This window comes from Melanerpes formicivorus, unplaced genomic scaffold, assembly GCF_026170545.1.
Source record: "Melanerpes formicivorus ecotype bairdi unplaced genomic scaffold, bMelFor1.0.p_v2 SCAF_31, whole genome shotgun sequence".
Classification (NCBI taxonomy): Eukaryota; Metazoa; Chordata; class Aves; order Piciformes; family Picidae; genus Melanerpes; species Melanerpes formicivorus.
The window spans coordinates 6,038,374-6,054,100 of NW_027142383.1; positions in this window are offsets into that span (position 1 = coordinate 6,038,374).

The following is a 15,727-nucleotide window of genomic DNA, read 5'->3' on the forward strand; positions in this document are numbered from 1 at the left end:
TACTTCCTCCTGATTGCCCTGAGGATATTAAATTCAACTGCTTCATGGTCACTGCAGCCAAGGCCGTCTCTGAGCCTCACATTGTTTACCAGCCCTTCCCTGTTGGTGAGAACAAGGTCCAGCATAGCACCATTTCTTGTTGGTTCCTCTACCATTTGGAGGAGGAAGTTGTCTTCTATGCAGTCCAGGAACATCCTGGATTGCTGGTGCCTTGCTGTGTCGTTCCTCCAGCAGATGTCCAGGTGGTTGAAATCACCCATGAGGACCAGGGCTTGTGACCTGGAAGCCGCTTCTTTTTGCCTGTGGAGGGCCATATCTGCTTGGATCTGCTGGTCAGGTGGCCTGTAGGAGACCCCCACAGTAATATCTCCTTCCCCTGCCCTGCCTTTAATTTTAACCCATACGTTCTCAACTAGCTCATCATCCCTCCCCAGTTGGAGCTCCACTGATTCAAACTGGCTATTGACATAGAGGGCTGTGGTGAAGAGGTTATTAAATTTATTAATATGAAATATGAATTATGAAAATATAATTTTAATTAATTATCAAACTATTAATAAGCGATAAATCACCAACTTATATACATGTTCTAGTGCACGTTCGTGAAATAGATTCCACAACTGGCTTAGTGTTATGATTATAACGTAATTGAACTATCTATAAACCCTTTCTGTATTTATATAACGAAGAATGCAATTCTGCCGCTTGGTCACTAGATGGAGACTCGGCGGGACGCGGGCGGCTTCTGGCTATACACAGCAATATTACAATCTTTCTATGCGTCAGAGCTTACTCTGCTAGACGCGGATACTTTGAACTGGGTGCTAGTAGGTGGAAAGCATGTGGACGATATTCAGTCCCCTTCAGACAACAGGGATCAGTCCTGGTCGGGGTCAGTCCGTGGGATCGGCCCTCCGAAGTCGGCTCGCACGGCAGGGCAGGACGACGGTGGCCGGTAGATGGGCTCGAACGACGGAAGCAGGCGAAGCTACGGGGATCGGCCCAACCACGGCGGTTCTCGCGGCTGATGCAAACAGCCTCGGGGAGAGAATGCGGCTGTGTTAGGCGGCGGATTCTCTTTACCGAGCTTAAAGGAGTAACAGGACTCTCAGAGTGGTCCCGGTTCGGTGCAGTATAGGCACGAACAATGATTTGGTTTTCCCTGAGATTCACAGGGCTCAGAGCGGCACTCGGCGGCTCCTCAGAGCGGCACTCGGCACCTTCTCTCCCGCTACGGCGGGGCTAAGCATACGTGGACTCGGTATGGATCAAGTCCCTTCTCCCCGGCAACTGGGTTCGTCCAGTCCTCCGGTGGCACGATGGGCTCTCCCGGTCGGCACGGCTGGCTGCAGCAACGCTGAGCTCCTCAGGCTCAGCAAAGGTCCTCCCTCTAGGCTTCTTAACAATGCAGACACTTCCAGTATGCGTGCATGTATAACAGAAGCTAATAACAATAAGCTCAATGGCAAAGGCTGCAGCTCGAGAGTTACTCCCTCGAGCAAGCACAGAGACAAAGTAAATGAGGGAGGCAACGTGTTCACCAACTGGGGTGATACTTATAGATTCCTCGAGGCTGGGCTTGACCAGTGGGCACTCTCATAAGCAACTGGCTTCAGCCTATAGAAAGCGTGAAGCTAGAATTATGCCCATACTTGGTGTCAGCACGAGCACTGCATGCGCTGGGTGCGTGCAAGCCTGGCTAATGCCTTGGCTTTTGTCTCCCTCCAAGGGAGGGGGAACTTGCCCACATGCTGGGACAAGATTCAGTATCGGGGCATAATGTGCCTTCACCACAAGGGCAACACCTCCTCCTCTCCTTCCCTGCCTATCCTGCCTAAAGAGTTTATACCCATCTATCCCTACATTCCAGTCATGGGATTCATCCCACCAAGTTTCAGTAACAGCCACTATGTCGTGGCATCCCAGCAGCACAGTGGCCCTTAACTCATCCTGTTTGTTGCCCAAGCTGCACACATTAGCATAGAAGCACTTCAGCTGGGCTGGCCCTGTCCTCCTCTTGTGCCAAATCCCCTCGGTTTCCACAGAATGTCCTGGTGGATCATTCATGGCTTGCCTCAGGACAGCAAGTTGAGAGCCCTTACCAGCTCTCCTTCTGTCTACTGCTGGTGAGCTGCCCCTCTGTTTGTCACCGGACAGCAGTAGACTATTAACCCCTTCCCCTGTTCACTTAAGAGGGGGAGTGATAGAGCGGCTTGGTGGGTATCTGGCCTCCAGGCCAGAGCCAAACCACCACAGTCCTTTTTGGTGCATTGGCCGGGAAAACGAAAATATAACATAGCTGTAGTTTCTGCAGTTTTTTTTTATATAAGCTTGCTTATGATACAGGCTTCTGTGCTGGTCACGTGGCTTGCTGATAATTTCTGCTTTGTTTTGGAAATACTTCATTTGTTTAGGAACATGCCGAAGCAAATAATGGCTATGTGTCTCTTTCTCCTGTTTGTAGGGCTGCTGTTCTGTGGGAGCGATGCTAGAGAGGTCATCATTTCTGTCTCCCCACCTGAAACGAGTGTAGAGAATTTTATTATGCAGGCCCCCAAGATTTTGATCCATCCATATGTGAGCTCCCTAGTACTGCTAATCAATATTACTGGCATGTTGCGGGTTTTGTGGAGTTTGATTCCATCACGGCATGAAAAGAGACAGTCTTCGGGTGGGGATATATTGAAGTGTGACTTGAAGCGGCCAGTCCCTGGGTGGCAGGGTGTGTGGAAGGACTTGGGCAGATTCCTAGGACGGTTATCACCTCCCATAGCCTGGGACTTTACCCCAGAAGAGGCGAGCAATCCTACTAAACTAACTTGCCATCTGATAGAAGGGTGCTTTGCTTATCCCAATGAGAACAAACAACTTCTTGCACTTTACTGGGGCCTGGCCTGTGCTTACCGAGCCACAGTTCAATACTCTATGAGGACTATGGCTGCGGCAGGCACCCAAACACTACCTGAGGACACCATGGTGGAGATGGGGACCCAGACAGCAACCAGAGAGATTGCCCCAGTTGTAAGAAAGAGGCAGTGGACAAGGAGGTCAACAGGTCCCTCTCATCGATTGATAAGGGATGAGGAAGATTATGATCAAGAGGCTGGTCCATCAAGTGGGAGATCAGAGGATGTGAGTGAGATTAGACAAGAAGCAGAGACTACTCGGTCCTTGATTACAGTCGCCAGCCAGGAGAGCGAATTGCTGCTTGGCTGCTCCGGTGCTGGGATAATGGGGCTGACAGCCAACTGCTGGAAGGCAAAGAGGCCCAACAATTGGGACCCATTGCTAGAAACAGAGGTATTGAGAAAGGCATTGCAAAGGAGACAGGCATATGCAGCCTCTGGAGACGACTCCTGCTAAGTGTGAGGGCCAGGTACCCATGCAAGGAGGACCTTATGAGTTCTCCAGGGAAGTGGAATACAGCAGATGAAGGAATCCAATACTTAAGAGAATTAGCGGTGTTGGAAGTTATCTATAGTGATTTAGATGATCAAAGTGTCTCCACAGATCCAGAAGATGTCCCATGCACACGGGCCATGTGGAGGAAAGTGATCCAAGGTGCTCCAGCATCGTATTCTAACAGCCTAGCAATGATGTACTATTTGGATGAGGATGCACGGTCTGTGGAGATTGTGTCAGCCTGGCTCCAGAATTTTGAAGATAACCTCTGTACTAACTCATTTCCACGCGCCAGTGCCTCATTGACCAGGTCTGCTCCAAGAAATCTGTCCCCTCCTGCCTCAATCGGAGGGAAAGGGAGCCCCAGCCGCACACCACGTGGAATACTCTGGTTTTTCCTTCGTGACCAGGGAGAGGACATGAGGAAGTGGGATGGTGAACCCAGTTATAAACTGGAAGCTCGGGTACGTGAACTGAAAGGAAAAACAACAACTAAAAAGGGATCATTTAAGAAAACAGCAAAGGTATCTGCTGTAAAGAGCCAGGAAAGTAATCAACGATCTCTCAGGAGAAGAATTGAGGTTACACCCCTTGATCCCGATGAGGGGACCTCTGGCCAGGTACTACCCAGATCAGACAGTGAATGCTCTGATGAGGACCAGGAGTAGAGGGTCCCTGCCTTCAGCCAGGAGGAGGAGAGGGATGACAGAGTATATTGGACTGTGTGGATTCGATGGCCTGGCACATCAAAGCCACAGAAATACAAGGCGCTGGTAGACACAGGGGCGCAGTGTACATTGATGCCATCAGGGCATAGAGGTGCTGAATCTCTTTGGATTTCTGGAGTGACAGGAGGCTGCCAAGAGCTGTCTGTATTAGAAGCTGATGTGAGCCTAACAGGGGACAAGTGGGAAAGACATCCCATTGTGACTGGACCAGAAGCCCCTTGCATTCTTGGTATTGATTACCTCAAGAGAGGGTACTTCAAGGATTCAAAGGGTTATAGATGGGTTTTTGGTGTGGCCACGGTGAATACAGAGAAGATCAGACAGCTGTCTACCCTGCCTGGCCTTTCAGAAAGTCCTTTCGTTGTGGGATTGCTGCAGGTTGAAGAACAACAGGTGCCAATTGCTACTAGAACAGTGCACCAACGGCAGTATCGTACAAACCGAGACTCCCTGGGTCCCATTCATGAACTGATTCACCAGCTGGAGATCCAGGGAGTGATCAGCAAAACACACTCACCTTTTAACAGCCCCATATGGCCAGTGCCAAAATCTGATGGAGGATGGAGATTAACTGTGGACTATCGTGGCCTGAACGAAGTGACGCCACCACTGAGTGCTGCTGTACCAGACATGCTAGAGCTCCAGTATGAGCTGGAGTCAAAGGCAGCTAAATGGTACGCTACTATTGACATCGCCAATGCGTTCTTCTCAATTCCATTGGCAGCAGAGTGCAGGCCACAATTTGCTTTCACCTGGAGGGGTGTTCAATACACGTGGAATCGATTGCCCCAGGGGTGGAAGCATAGCTCCACCATTTGTCATGGACTAATTCAGAGTGAACTGGAAAAGGGTGAGGCCCCTGAACATCTCCAGTACATTGATGACATCATTGTGTGGGGCGATAAAGCAAAGGAAGTGTTCGAGAAGGGAGAAAAAATAATTCAAATACTCTTAAAGGCTGGGTTTGCTAGAAAGAAAAGCAAAGTCAAAGGACCTGCGCAAGAAATTCAGTTCTTGGGAATAAAGTGGCAGGATGGACGCCGTCATGTACCTATGGACGTGGTCAACGAGATAACAGCCATGACTCCACCGTCCAACAAGAGAGAGACACAATCCTTTCTAGGCCTTGTGGGGTTCTGGAAAATGCATGTTCCAGGCTACAGTCAGCTTGTCAGCCCTCTCTATCGAGTAACTCGAAAGAAGAATCAATTTGAATGGGGTAGTGAGCAGCAACAAGCTTTCAAACAGATCAAACAAGAGATAGCTCGTGCAGTGGCACTTGGGCCCATTCGCACAGGACCATCGGTGCAGAATATCCTTTATACCACAGCTGGGGAGCATGGTCTTACTTGGAGCCTCTGGCAGAAGACACCAGGTGAAACCCGAGGTCGGCCGTTGGGATTTTGGAGTAGAGGATATCGAGGATCAGAGGCCCACTATACACCAACCGAGAAGGAGATCTTAGCAGCCTATGAGGGAGTTCGAGCTGCATCAGAAGTAGTGGGTACAGAAGCAACTCTCCTCTTAGCACCAAGGCTGCCTGTGCTGCATTGGATGTTCAGAAGAAACATCCCTTGTACACATCATGCCACCAGTGCTACATGGAGTAAGTGGGTAGCACTGATTACACAGCGAGCTCGACTGGGAAAACCAAACCACCCAGGAATTCTGGAAGAGATTATGGACTGGCCAGAAGGCAGGGATTTTGGAGCATCGCCTGAGGAAGTGGTTCGTGCCCAAGAGGCACCACCATACAACGAGTTACCTGAAGATGAAAGGCCTTATGCTCTGTTTACTGATGGATCGTGTCGTGTAGTAGGAAGCCATCGGAAGTGGAAAGCTGCTGTATGGAGTCCTACATGACAAGTTGTTGAGACTACTGAAGGAGAAGGTGAATCAAGTCAATATGCAGAGGTGAAAGCCATCCAACTTGCTCTGGAAATTGCTGAAAGAGAAAAGTGGCCAGTACATTATCTTTACACAGATTCTTGGATGGTGGCTAATGCCTTGTGGGAATGGCTACAGCAGTGGAAGAAGACCAATTGGCAACGCAGGGGCAAGCCTATTTGGGCTGCCTCACTGTGGCAGGACATTGCTGCTCGGGTGGAGAACATGCCTCTGAGGGTACGTCATGTTGATGCTCACGTACCTAAGAGTTATGCTAATGAAGAACATCAAAACAATGAGCATGCAGACAAGGCTGCCAGGATTGATATAGCTCAAGTGGATCTAGACTGGGAGCGAAAAGGTAAACTGTTTGTAGCTCGATGGGCCCATGAAACATCAGGACATCTAGGGAGAGATGCTACGTACAGGTGGGCTCGTGACCGAGGGGTGGACTTGACCATGGAAGCCATCACACAGGTCACACATGACTGTGAAACCTGTGCTGCCATCAAGAGGGCCACCAGAGCCAAGTCTCCCTGGAACAGAGGGCGGTGGCTGGGTTTTCGCTATGGCGAGGCCTGGCAGATTGACTATATTGGACCACTGCCACGAATACGCCAAGGCAAGCGCTACATCCTCACCATGGTGGAAGCAACTACAGGCTGGTTAGAAACATACCCTGTAAATCATGCTACTGCCCGGAACACCATCTTAGGCCTTGAAAGGCAAATCCTGTGGCGGCACGGTACCCCTGAACGGATCGAGTCTGACAACGGGACTCACTTCAGGAACAATGCCATCAGCTCCTGGGCCAAGAAACATGGCATCGAATGGGTGTATCACATTCCCTATCACCCACAAGCCTCTGGGAAGGTTGAAAGATATAATGGACTGTTAAAGACTATGCTGAAAGCATTGGGTAATGGAGCATGGAGGCACTGGGGTGTAAATTTAGCAGAAGCCACTTGGCTGGTTAATTCTCGAGGATCTGCTAACCGTCCTGGTCCTGCCCAAACAGAACCCTTGCACACTGTGGGGGGAGATAAAGTCCCTGTAGTACACATGGGAAAGTGGCTAGGAAAGGCAGTGTGGGTTGCTCCTCCCATGGGGAAAGGCAAACCCATTCGTGGGATTGTCTTTGCTCAGGGGCCTGGATGTACACGGTGGGTAATGAAAAGAAATGAGGAGACTCAGTGTGTGCCACAAAGGGACCTAACACTGGGGGAAAGGTAATTTAGAATGTGAATAATGTGAGTTGCATGTTGCAGAAAGTAATGAAGTAAGAAGAACACAGACTGATGAAGTTTTGCAAGGATCAAGAACGACACAGTGGTTGAGACCATCTGGAGTTGCTGTCCAAGAACAGAATATCCTGCTTCTCCTGTCTTGAATATTCCCAAATGACATCTGCAGGAGCAGAAAAAAAACTTTAAGAGAGGACTGAGACATTGATATAAGTCTCTATATGTTGGAGTATTGAGATAGTTTAAGAATGTAGATCAGGTTGTGAATGTAAGCAAGACATTTTTTTTGTGTTCTTTTGTTATTTTGGTGTAAGAATCAAATGAGATGGTTAAATGTATTGAAATGTGTAGAACCTGAGCTTGATGCAAATGGTATGGAATAAGGGGTGGAGATTGTATTGGGTTGAACCGAGGTGGAGTTAATTCTCCTCACAGCATCGTTCTAGGGCTGTGGTGTTTGTTTTTTTTTTTTTTTTTGTCTTTTGCAGCAGCAGTTGATAACACAGCAGTGTTTTGGCTACAGCTGAATTTGGTATCCGAGCTGTGTCCTTTCAACATTTCCCTGCCCCAGGAGTACATTGAGGGGTGGGGTGAGAGTCTAATAAGTTTGTCTCTCTCTATGTGAGTCAACAAAGATAAAGTGATAGCAGAGCCACTGGAAAGAAGGTGGAAAGAATCCTGTCCACCAATCCTGGATGCAAATCAGCTTGTGATTGCATCGTGATAACACGGGACTACAACAATGGACCCAAGGACCCAGCCATCACACCTTTAGGGCAAGATAATCTCCACCTGTTTCCTGAGCCTTGTCTGGATGGAGACGGGGTAGACGGAGATTCCGCCCCCCCCCCAGCCAGGATCTTCCCCAAACACACAGCAATACACAGAACCTAAGGATTATTTCCTGCCACTGGAATTCCTGAGGGACAATATTTGAATACATACCTAAGGACTAAAAACTGTATAAAAGACTGAAGCAACTACTGGTTTGTAGAGAGAAACAGAGGAGAAAAATGGGGAGAAAAACGGAGATGAAGGAAAACACAGGAGACGGGCCAGGCCGCTGAGAAGAGAAAGCCGGGACAATGCTGCTCCGGAGAAAAGAAGCTGCCCGGAGGACCAAGCCTCAGCACCCTTTCTCTACAGACCCAGGCTGCCCAGAGGAGCCTCAGCACCGTTTCTCTACAAACCCAACATCTCCCCAGAGGACCACAGCTGTTCTCCAGCAAAAGCCTCAACACCGTTTCTCTACAAACCCAACATCTCCTGCAGCACCTTTCCTCCACAGACTTTAACTGTCTTGGGGGGGATGAGGGGTGTGGTAATATAATTCCTTTCCTCTTCTCTCTCTCTTCTATCTCTCGTCTCCCTCTCTCTTTTCTCCCTCTCCCCTTCTTATGTCCACTTTATTTATGTAATAAATAGTCTAGCTGTTGATACTTTGGCCTCGTTTGTGCCTCTAATTTCACAACACGGGAATATTTAAAAGAACTGTGTCTCCGGACCGAGGCATTTAATGTCTCCGGACCGTGACAGGTGGGCAAGATCTTGGGAGGGGACACAACTGAGCCAGCTGACTTAGACTGGCCAAAGAGGTATTCCATACCATATGACGTCAGCTCAGGTATAAGAAGGACGTGAAAGAAGGAAGTTTGGGGGATTCGTCCATGGCATTTATCCTCCCAAGGAACCACCAAGCTTAGAGAGCCCTGCTTCCCAAGACCGACCACCGTCCTGCTGATGGGAAGTAGAGACTAACATCTCTCTCTCTGCTTTCTTTGCTTCCGTGCGGTCTATTTGCTGTTTGCTTATTAGTGTTATTAAATTGCCCCTATCTTATCCCCGGCTTCTGTTATATTTCCTTTCCCTTCTTCCCCTGTTCACTTAAGAGGGGGAATGATAGAGCGGATTGGTGGGTATCTGGCCTCCAGGCCAGAGCCAAACCACCACACTGAACTCTACTGGATTGAGGTGGAAAAGTTGGTTTCTGTTGGTTATGTCACGATTTAGGTAAGAAATCTGCTTGTCTGAGGATGAACTCAGCTGATTTCCCAATAAAACCATGGTGTTCCAGCAGGGAATTGACAGATTGAGTCTTCAAATCTTGCGCTTTGATTCTGAACTCAACTGTATTGTGGTGGAAAAGTTGGTTTCTGCTAGTTATGTCACGATTTAGGGAAGAAATCTGCTTCTCGGAGGATGAACTCTACTTGTTTCCCATGAAAACCAAGGCGTTTCAGCAGGAAATCAACAGTTTGAGTCTTGAAATCTTGTGCTTTGTTTCTGAACTCTAATGGTTTGTGCTGGAAAAGTTGGTTTCTGCTGGTTATGTCACGATTTAGGGCAGAAATCTGCTTGTGTGAGGATGAACTCTGCTGATGTCCCATTAAAATTAAGGAGTTGCAGCAGGAAATCAACAGATTGGTTGTGGAAATCTAGTGCTTTGATTTTGAAGTCGATTGGATAGTGGTGGAAAAGTTGGTTTCTGCTGGTTATGTCACGACTTAGGGAAGAAATCTGATTGTCTGAGGATAAAATCTGCTAGTTTCCCATGAAAATCAACAAATTTCAGCAGGAAATCGACAGACTGACTCTGGAAATCTTGTGCTTTCATTCTGAAGTCTACTGGTTTGTGGGGAAATGTTGGTTTCTGCGGGTTGTGTCACGATTTAGGGCACAAATCTGCTTGTCTGATGTTGAAACTGCTAGTTCCTCATGAAAATCAATGTGTTGCATCAGGAAATCTACATATTTGTTCTGGAAATGTTGAGCTTTGATTCTGAACTCTAATGGTTCGTGGTGAAAAGTCGGTTTCTGCTGCTTATGTGACGATTTAGGGCAAGAAATCTGCTTCTCTGAGGATGAACTCTGGTGGTTTCCCATTAAAACCAAGGCGTTGCAGCAGGAAATCAACAGCTTGAGCCTTGAAATCTTGTGCTTTCATTCTAAACTCTACAGGATTGTGTTGGAAAAGTCAGTTTCTGCTGGTTATGTGAAGATTTAGGTAAGAAATCTGTGTGTCTGAGGATGAACTCTACTTCTTTCTCATGAAAATCAATGCGTTGCAGTGGGAAATAGACAGGTTGACTGTGGAAATCTTGTGCTTTGATTCTGAGGTCGACTGGATTGTGGTGGAAAAGTTGGTTTCTGCAGTTTATGTGAAGATTTTGTTAAGAAATCTGCTTGTCTGAGGATGAAATCTATTTGTTTCCATGAAAACCAAGGCATTGCAGCAGGAAATCGACAGATTGAGTCTGAAAATCATGAGCTTTGATTCTGAACTCTAATGGCTTGTGGTGAAATATTGTTTTCTGCTGGTTATGTCACGATTTAGGCCAGAAATCTGCTTGTCTGATGTTGAAACTGCTAGTTCCTCATGAAAACCAATGTGTTGCAGCAGGAAATCTACAGATTTGGTCTGGAAATCATGTGCTTTGATTCTGAACTCTACTGGTTTGTGGTGAAAAGTTGGTTTCTTCTGGTTATGTCACCATTTAGGGCAGAAATGTGCTTGTCTGAGGACGAACTCTGTTGATGTCCCATTAGATCCAAGGAGTAGCAGCAGGAAATCAACAGATTGAGTCTTGAAATTTTGTGCTTTCATTCTTAACTGTTCAGGATTGTGTTGGTAAAGTTGGTTTCTGCTGGTTATCTGAAGATTTAGGTAAGAAATCTGCCTGTCTGAGGATGAACTCTACTTGTTTCCCATGAAAACCAAGGTGTTGCAGCAGTAAATCAACAGTTTGAGTCTTGAAATCTTGTGATTTGATTCTTAACTCTACAGGATTGTGCTGGAAAAGTTGGTTTCTGCAGTTTATGTGACGATTTAGGGAAGAAATCTGCTTGTCTGAGGATGAACTCTACTTGTTTCCCATGAAAACCAAGGCGTTGCAGCAGGAAATCGACTGATTGAGCCTGAAAATCTTGATTCTGAACACGACGGGATTGTTGTGTATTTGGTTTCTGCTGTTTATGTCACGATTTAGGTGAGAAATCTGCTTGTCTGATGTTGAAACGGCTACTTCCTCATGAAAATCAATGCGTTGCAGCCGGAAATCTGCAGTTTAGGTCTCGAAATCTTATGCGTTGTTCCTGAAATGTAATGGTTAGTGGTGAAAAGATGCTTTTGGCTACTTATGAATGCTTTAGGTCTGAAATCTGCTTGTCTGAGGATGAACTCTGCTGGTTTCCCATGAAAACCAAGGTGTTGCAGCAGGAAATCGACATATTGGTTGTGGAAATCTTGTGCTTTGATTCTGAACACGACGGGATTGTGGTGTAAAGTTGGTTTCTGCTGTTTATGTCACGATTTAGGGAAGAAATCTGCTACTCTGAGGATGAACTCTGCTGGTTTCCCATGAAAATCAACAAATTTCAACAGGAAATCGTCAGATGGGGTCTGGAAATCTTGTGCTTTGATTCTGAACTCTACTGTTTTTTGGCGAAAAGTTGGTTTCTGCGGTTTATGAGACGAATGAGGTAAGACATCTGCTTGTCTGAGGATGAACTCTGCTGGTTTTTTATATGAAAATCAAGAAATTCCAGCAGGAAATCGACAGATTGGTTCTGGAAATGTAGTGCTTTGATTCTGAGCTCGACTGGATTGTAATGGAAAAGTAGGTTTCTGCTGGTTATGTCACGATTTAGGTGACAAATCTGCTTGTCTGAGGATGAACTCGGCTGGTTTCCCATTAAACCCAAGGAGCTGCAGCAGGAAATCAACAGATTGAGTCTTGAAATCTTGTGCTTTGATTCTGAACTCGACTGGTTTGTGGTGGAAAATTTGGTTTCTACTGGTTATGTCACGATTTAGGTGAGAAATCTGCTTGTCTGATGTTGAAACTGCTAGTTCCTCATGAGAATCAATGCGTTGCAGCTGGAAATCTACAGTTTAGGTCTCGAAATCTTATCCTTTGATTCTGAAATCTAATGGTTAGTGGTGAAAAGTTGCTTTTGGCTGGTTATGAGACGCTTTAGGTAAGAAATCTGCTTGTCTGAGGATGAACTCTGCTGGTTTCCCATGAAAATAAAGGCTTTGCAGCAGGAAATCGGCCGATTGTTTCTGGAAATCTTGTGCTTTGATTCTGAACTCTACTGGTTTTAGGTGAAATGTTGGTTTCTGCAGTTTATGTGAAGATTTAGGTAAGAAATCTGCTTGTCTGAGGATGAACTCTGCTGGTTTGCCAGTAAAACCAAGGAGTTGCAGCAGGAACTCAACAGATTGATTGTGGAAATCTTGTGCTTTGATTCTGAACACGACTGGATTGTGGTGGAAAAGTTGGTTTGTGCTGTTTATGTCACGATTTAGGGAAGAAAATTGCTTGTCTGATGTTGAAACTGACAGTTCCTCATAAAAATCAATGTTTTGCAGCAGGAAATCTACAGATTGGGTCTGGCAATCATGTGCTTTGATTCTGAACTCAAATGGTTTGTGGTGAAATGTTGGTTTCACAGTATCACAGTATCACAGTATCACTTAGGTTGGAAAGGACCTCGAGGATCATCGAGTCCAACCTGACACTGCAGACCCCATGACTAGACCATGGCACCAAGTGCCACGTCCAATCTCCCCTTGAACGCCTCCAGGGTCGATGACTCAACCACCTCCCTGGGCAACCCATTCCAATGCCGAATGACTCGCTCGGTGAAGAACTTCCTCCTCACCTCGAGTCTGAACCTCCCCTGGCGCAGCTTGAGACTGTGTCCCCTTGTTCTGGTGCTGGTTGCCTGGGAGAAGAGGCCAACTCCCTCCTGGCTACAACCACCCTTCAGGTAGTTGTAGAGGGCAATAAGGTCACCCCTGAGCCTCCTCTTCTCCAGGCTAAACAATCCCAGCTCCCTCAGCCTCTCCTCATAGGGCTTGTGTTCAAGGCCTCTCACCAGCCTTGTTGCCCTTCTCTGGACACGCTCAAGTGTCTCAATGTCCTTCTTAAACTGAGGAGCCCAGAACTGGACACAGTACTCAAGGTGCGGCCTAACCAGAGCAGAGTACAGGGGCACTATGACCTCCCTGCTCCTGCTGGCCACACTATTCCTAATGCAGGCCAGAATGCTATTGGCCCTCCTGGCCACCTGAGCACACTGCTGGCTCATATTCAGGTGGCTGTCGATCAGCACACCCAGGTCCCTCTCTGTCTGGGAGCTCTCCAGCCACTCCGACCCCAGCCTATAGCTCTGCATGGGATTGCCATAGCCAAAGTGCAGCACTCGGCACTTGGACTTGTTGAAAGCCATCCGATTGGACTCTGCCCATCTGTCCAGTCGGTCGAGGTCCCTCTGCAGAGCCTTTCTACCCTCTAATTGACTAACATCTGCCCCTAACTTTGTGTCATCTGCAAAGTTGCTGATGACTGACTCTACCCCTTCATCCAGATCATCAACGAATATGTTGAAGAGGACAGGGCCCAGCACTGATCCCTGGGGGACACCACTGGTGACTGGCCTCCAGCTGGATGCGGCACCGTTCACGACCACTCTCTGGGCCCGGCCCTCCAGCCAGTTCCTAACCCAGCACAGAGTGTAGTGGTCCAATCCACAGGCTGACAGCTTAGTCAGCAGTTTGCTGTGGGGGACGGTGTCAAAGGCCTTGCTGAAGTCTAGGTAGACCACATCCACAGGCCTCCCCACATCCACCAGGCGGGTCACCTGATCATAGAAAGAGATCAGGTTGGAGAGGCAGGACCTGCCCTTCCTGAATCCATGTTGGCTGGACCTGAGCCCTTGGCCATCCTTCAGGTGCGCAGTTATTGCTGCCAGGATAATCTGCTCCATCACTTTCCCTGGCACTGAGGTCAGGCTGACTGGCCTGTAGTTTCCAGGTTCCTCCATCCGACCCTTCTTGTGGATGGGGACCACGTTGGCCAGTTTCCAGTCATCTGGGACCTCACCTGTGAGCCAGGACTGGAGGAAAATGATGGAGAGTGGCCTAGCTAGCACATCCGCCAGCTCTCTCAGCACCCTAGGATGGATCCCATCCGGTCCCATGGACTTGTGGATATCCAAGTGGCTCAGCAGGTCCCGAACTAACTCCTCATGGATTTCCAGGGTATTACTCTGCTCCCCGACCCCAATGCCCAGCTCCGGAGACCACTCGTCCTGAACTCCTGCCTTGCTGTTAAACATTGAGGCAAAGAAGGTGTTCAGGACCTCAGCTTTATCCTCATCCTCAGTAACTGTGTTCCCCTCCAGGTCCACTAGGGAGTTCAGGTTCTTCCTGCCCTTCTTCTTATTGTTAATATATTTATAAAAATGCTTTTTATTATCTTTGACTGAGGTGGCCAGCTTCAGTTCCAGCTGGGCCTTAGCCTCCCTAATTTTATTCCTACATAATCTAACAGCTTCCTTGAACATACCTCGAGAAGCCTTCCCCTCCTTCCAAAGGTGATACAGCCTCCTCTTCCCCCTTAAATCCTCCAGGAGCTGCTTGCTCATCCAGGCTGGTCGCCTTCCCCGCCAGCTTGCCTTCCGGCACATGGGAACCGCCAATTCCTGTGCCTTCAAGAGCTCCTGTTTGAAGTAGGTCCAACCCTCCTGAACCCCTTGGTTCATGAGGGCTGGTACCCAGGGGACTTTGCAGACAAGTTTTTTAAATAGGCTGAAGTTCGCCCTTCGGAAGTCCAAGGTGGAGGTTCTGTTGGTGCTCCTCCCAATCTCCCTGCATATTGAAAACTTCACTATCTCGTGGTCACTGCACCCTAGGCAGCCTCCCACGATCACATCTCCCACCAGCCCTTCCCTATTGCAGAACAGCAGGTCAAGCAGAGCCTGTCCCCTGGTAGGCTCGCTTAACAGCTGTGTCAGGAAGCAGTCCTCCATTCGCTCCAGGAATCTTCTGGACTGCCTCCTCCCTGCTGAATTAAGTTCCCAGCAGATATCTGGGAGGTTGAAGTCACCAACAAGGACAAGATCAGATGATCTTGAGACAGCCTCCAGTTGCTTGTAGAACAACTCATCAGCCGCCTCATCCTGGTTGGGTGGTCTGTAACAGATTCCAATCAGGATGTCAGACTTGTTAGGTTGTCCTCTGATTTTGACCCACAGGCTCTCAACTACCTCATCTTCCACCACAAGTTGTGTGGCAGAGATTGACTCTCTAATATACAGAGCCACCCCTCCTCCTCTTCTCCCTCGCCTGTCCCTCCTAAAGAGCCTGTAACCCCCCAGTGTAGCACTCCAATCGTGGGTGCTGTCCCACCAAGTTTCTGAGATGGCGACTACATCATAGTCGCCCTGATGGATTAGGACCTCCAACTCCTCTTGCTTGTTGCCCAGGCTGCGTGCATTGGTGTACATGCATCGCAGCTGGGTTCCTGACTTCTCAACTGACCCTACCTTGCGCCCTACTCTTACCTCTGCAGAGGGACCGATTGCCTCACCCACCCCCTTCGGACCTAGTTTAAAGCCCTCCTAATGAGCCCTGCCAACTCCAGTGCTAGGACTCTTTTACCCCTTCTAGATAGATGCACC